We start from the raw sequence: 6138 nt of genomic DNA, 5'->3' as shown, positions 1-6138 counted from the left end.
GTGATGCATCACTTTGTTTAGTAATGTTGTGCTTTAAGCAAATTCAGCTCATACTCAAACACAACAGAATATTCTTCTTCAGTAACAGGGTGTGACCGCCACATCTGTGGATTAACATTTACGCATTTGTAAAGTATTTTGAGACTAATCTCTCTCCATAAAACTACCAGCAAAATCATTAAAGGAGGGAGAGGAGGTAAAGCGCTGCGGGCTCACACTGCCCCCCTGTGGCCCTCGTTGGAAATACCGCTCTTATTTTAAAACACTCATTCTTACACAGATGCAGTTTTCGGTATTTTCTGAAAATAGACAGTATGTACCTCAAAGTGACCAAACGTTTAAAATAGTCTGTCATCAAACATAAAGGTTTTATTTGGTTGTTCTGTGATAAAACAAGTCAATTTAAGTTTATTCTAAAATATGTTCCCAGGCGCTCCCTCTCTCTCCCAGACCCAGAGAGAGTGAGTGATCTTGGTACATCGACTCTCTTTGTTTTTTATCTGTGTCCCTGCTATTGGTTTACAGAGGTGTCAATCACTTCTGACCCGCCCCCTCAGAGCTGCGAGCGAATCCCTGTGGAGAGCGGCGTCCAGCAGCGCACCCCTCCCCCGGGGAATAGGACCCCGCTCACAGCCGGCAGCCGCTCATTGGTCCACAGCTGCACTGAATCTAAGAAGGAACGCCCTCAACTTTGAATTCACGAAGACTTTACGTCAAAACTTACCATTGCCTGGGCGCTAGGAGCTCCAGAACAGTGCGTTACCGTTACTCAGGAAATAAAGGCACGTTTACTGTGGCGTGGTGAGTAAGAGATTGTCTTTTGGAGCATAAAATTGTGCACTAATGTGACAAATGTTGTCTTCGAAAAACGCCTAAATAAAATAAACGATATTTTTTAACGATTCCTAATGAAAACAAGTGTAGTACAATAGGAAACAAACACGTCAGTTTGAGTTTATTCTAAAATCTGTTCCCAGTCGCTCCCGAAAGTCTTATGGTGGAAAAATATCATTTAGAGACTTAATACGTTCCCTTAGTTTAACAATCATTTTCAGACAGACATGACTCAGGCTGTGCATTAGGACACTAGTCTGATCTCTCCATTCCTTATTTACACACTACACCCACTGTTTACCACTGAAACATTAACAGTTGGTGTCGAGGAGGGAGTGAATCTGGTGGGACTCCATTTCGTTGTGAACTGAGCGAGTTTGTCGCGGCACATTCAGCTGGAGGTGGGACAGTGGGCTCCTGTTGTGCGGCACAGAGCCGCGGCCAAAATCACACCTCATTCTCAAAGTGTTCAGTAAAATCCAACTGACCCGCTGTTGTCTGTATTTATCAATTACCACATTAAACAATAAATAAAACCTAACGGGGCTTTTGTGGACAGAATTAAGCCTGAACCGATGAAAATGAGATCAGACAATACCTCATATCGTCCACAAGAGGGCGCCCTAAGATTTAATTTGACTCCTCATTCAATGTAATGGGGCATTTTGAAAATAATGTTTTATAAAATTTATTAAATTATTATTTAAAAACATTAACATTATTAAATAATTTTAAATAGACTATATTCTCATAATATAACTTTATTATAATTATATTTTATTTTTGAGATATGAAAACTTTATTTTGTAAATAATTAAAAGTTTATTATTGAGTATTTATTGTTTTCTAGAAATAATAAAAATGAACTCACAAAAAGTTAATTTAATTTTGAAAAATCATAACTTTATTATAATTCTATCCTCAAAATATTTTAAATTAATTACGGAAATGTTGATATTATTCTCAAAAAATGGCAGATTCATGTTCAAAATATTGACTTGAGATCTTGAAACTTTATTAAAATATTACTTTATTCTCAAACTCTTGGACCGTTTTCTCTCATAATTGTAGACATTTACGCCGCGGTGACGCCGTCTACACTAGGATTTCCTGTGCGCGTCTACATCGCGGTTTACGGTAGAACGTGTGAGCGCGAGAGGGGGGACTCGCAGAAAAGAGCAGATACTGAAAATTCATAAGAAATGGAATTTAAAACATAATTCCACATAATTCACTACAGTTAATATTAAAAACAGACCTGAGTAGCTAAAAGAACGGTTTAAAACCCTTAAAAAGTCCAGAAAGGTCCATAAAATGGAGGGAATTCAGTTTACTCTGAGATTAAAATAAAAAATCAAACTGTTACCAGAAAATCCCACTGTTGTATTGAAAACATGTCCTCAGGTTCACAGGGTATAATATTTATGTGTATTTACTGTAGGAATTATGAGTAATAGGCTTGAAAAAACTCAGATATTAAATTCCATCAAAGGGTTAAATCAAACTGTTACAGACCACTCCACTGCAGTCTTGAAGAACATGTTCTAGAGCACCCAGATTATAATGTTCATACACTTTTACTGTAGGAATGTGGAGTAATCGCATTACAAACATAAGAATAACAACACAATTCCATAAATTGAAGAATGCTGAAGGCCATGAAATGGTTAAATCAAACTGAATAGTAATATTTCAAATTTCCCAAAACATTATGGTTAAATACAACTGTAGTGTTACCAGGGAGACAAGTGCAGTCTTGTACCTTTTTTCTCAGGTACAATGTTCATAAGGTTTCATTATGGTGTAGTTGTGGTGTTTGTGGGTAACAGCAGTTAATAATTAACTCCTGTTAGTGATTCACATTTCCTGAAAATGACAGTTATATTAGAACATTAAACACTGTAAAAAACGTTCAATTCAAAAGACACTAGAGATCATGACTGTAGTCTGGAAAACTGTAGTCTTTAAAGATATAAAAAAGAATAAATAAACATTAATCAGTTTTGTATTTTTATGTTTTAAATTCAGTAAAATGGTTAAATCAGTTTATTACCAGAAAAAATACTGTAGTTTTTAGACCATATCCTGAGATACAGGGGGTGATTTTGGTTGGTGTCTTTACCACAGCAGTTTTGAACTCTTGTATTCAGAATTATTTTAAAAATCCATGTTTTGTGCTTCATAACAGGGTTAAATCAAACTGTGATTTGAAAACCCCACTGAAGTATTCTGGGATGTATCCTTATGTACCCAGGGTATAATTGTCATGTCAATTCTGTAGGAGTTTGTAGCAGTAGGATGTGAAACTGTCGTTTCTGATCAGTAAATAATCACATTTATTAACTCCATAAAACACTAATATCTAAGTTTAACAAATAAAATCAGCCCTATTCTTAACAAACACACACCAGGTAACTGTGGCAGTGACGCTTAGTTATTACACTGTTTAAATGTGGAAACTGGTACTGATTAATTCCTTAAACATGGACCTTAAATGAAGACGTTAAATCAGATGTTCAAGAGAAACGTTTTAATTGAAAGTACTCATTAAATCCAAGCCAAGCGTTTCAAGTTAAACACCACCCCCACCACCCACCACCAACACCACACTCTGAAATGTAAAGAAGACTCTGAAATGTAGAAGAACAAACTAAATTAAGGACAGTTTGTTTTGTCTTTTATCTTTCAAACACTAACCTATGCAGGTTTGTCAGTGCCACTCCTCTGCTGTGGGGTCCAGTGCACACTTAGGGACACTCACACAAGTGGGGGATGATACCAGGAACTGCATTTGCTGCACTGGACCATCACTTCATTATTATGAGAAGTCCTGCAGACACAGTGAACATATACTTTTACTGCATCCCTCTCTGGCTGTCTTTGTGTTTTTTTGTAAGCACAGTCTGGGACCCTTTTCTCCAATATCCCTCTGTAGAGTCTTTGCCTTAGTGTTTTTTTTCCTCAATAAGGCACTCCTCTGGTCTAACTCTGTCACACAACACCTTTACAAAGGCCAGGGCAAAAAGTCCACAACTGCTCCCTGACTGCTGAATCTGCACAGTAGTCTTTCTGATAATGAAACAAGGTGCTGACGGTCGAATCATCCGTGACAGCATTTGTTTAGTGTTGTTGTTTACTCCTGAATTTAAGCTGTCATATATGCACACCTCATTTGGCTGACAGAGAATGTTGCTTGTGTAGAGGGTTAGAAAATTGCCTCCATCTACAGTTAATTTAACACAGACCACCCCCTCCTCACACTTATTTTATTATTTTAATCATCAGAACCATTCTAAAAGCTTTTGAAGCCATTCTTGTTTGTTTGACATGGTGTTACACCACTCAACCCCTAGATGGCGCTTCATCCCATTGAGTTGCATGGAGAACGCACTAAACTTTAGACTCTGAGCATGCGCAGTTCAGAAATAAACTCGCACTGTCTTCGACTAAGCTCTTCACTGCTGTCGTGTTTCTTCACTGATTCACAGATTCACAGATCCATAGACTCTAAGGATACACAGTGCCGCTCGGTCTGTGTGTCCCTTGCTGCTGGCCCAGCCACCCCTAGACCTGGCGCCGGCAACACTTGCAGTAATCCAGTGGTTGTCATTAATATTCAGTACTTGCACAAATGGCTTCACTGGGGCACCAACAATACTGCCACGATGAAGGGCTGAGAACAACAGGCATGACTGAAAGCCATCAACATCATTATACTTCTGTGCCATGTAAAAGCAAGCTAACTCTCTCTCATCACTGCTTAGCCATGTCTGCGGGTCCAGATGCTAATCCACTGATCACGGTGAATAATTACTGGTCTCGACAATCTGGCTGCTGCTGGAATGACTTCTTGCGGTGAATGATTTCCCCAAACTGGCCCAAGGTTTTCTCTCCGTGCTCTTGTTTTCATTCCTTTACCTCTCTGTTACAAATAATATAAAACATATAAATGTTAACGCTGAGAACTGAAAGCTAAGTGCAGTATCAGTAATTTAAATGAAGCTGAATTAAGTCTCAAGCTGCAGTTTTATTTAAATATAGAGCACTACATAAATACGCTTTGGGTATCACTTTAAAATAAGACCACAGTTATAAAGGTTTACAAATGTTTTAAAAACCTGTGTAAAACACCTTATAATAATATAATAATTATATAATTCAGAATCATTTGTGACCCACAGATAGAAAAAGCAGCAGTGACCTGTGTTTATTGCCTAATGCTGAAAATGTCTGAGAACTTATTGAAAATGTCGACGTAAAGAATAAACTAAGACCTGATGATGTGAATTTGGCTGATTGTGTTGTTATGTCAGGGTACACACCGCATTATAGTTAATGTATAAAAAGCGAGTTTGTTGGTGGTTTATTCATTAAATGTTTTCCATTTTTAAGAAATCTGTGCTGACGCTGATAGGTTTAATGTCGATTGATGGAGAAGACAATGTAAGGTCAGTATCCAGCAAGATCTGAGGTCTAACAGTGCAGATGGATGTGGGTTCACTATTTGGCAAAGAGGCCATTTCTATTTATGTTTTATAACATCATTAATTATTTTTAATATATTAACAACACAATAAATATCATAAATAAACAGATTGTTAAACGTTAATAAAAGTGTATAAGTGTAGTCCTATTCTAAAGTGGTACAGTGTTGTAATGTTTCGTGGCTAAGCCTTTATTACTCTTCTAGAATCACTGGAAGGTACTGAGCTACAGACTGAATAAAATAAACACCTTTAAAGGAACAGTTTCTTTTGTTTCATGAACTTGTTTCTGTCTCGGCTCACGCTCTGAAGTTAGAGGCTCATAAGATGTGGATGGCGTAGATGTAATTGATGTCATGGGATGACTCTGTGGATATTAATCATATAGAAATATGCATTAGTTCACATTCAGATATTTCCTTTGTGAAAACTTATTATAATTCTGAAGACAGACACTGTTTAAAAAACTAAAGAAGTGTCAGTTGTAGAATAATATATTATTAATGTGGTGATATGTGGTGATCTCACTGTCACTGATGCTGTTTCCTGAATGTCAGCTGTAGGAGAGGCACAAGTCAATGGGGATTTAGTGTTGTTTTAAACTGGAAAAGTCATGTCAGTAAATAAATAACTACACGTCAGTGCACAAGTCAATAGAGTTTTAACACAAATAGTAGAGTATTTATTACATTTTCTCTAAATAATATGACCATGAAACTATGAGCTATAAAAAGGCTCCTGTGCTGTACTCGGCCGCTTATAAATGAGGTCCTCATCCCTTTCATCGTCCACTGGTTCTTCTGCTTTCAAATGTGTGCTG

Source organism: Hoplias malabaricus, chromosome 2 (genome assembly GCF_029633855.1).
Source record: "Hoplias malabaricus isolate fHopMal1 chromosome 2, fHopMal1.hap1, whole genome shotgun sequence".
Taxonomy (NCBI): domain Eukaryota; kingdom Metazoa; phylum Chordata; class Actinopteri; order Characiformes; family Erythrinidae; genus Hoplias; species Hoplias malabaricus.
The sequence above is the reverse complement of the archived record's forward strand: the minus strand, read 5'-3'. Positions refer to the sequence as shown.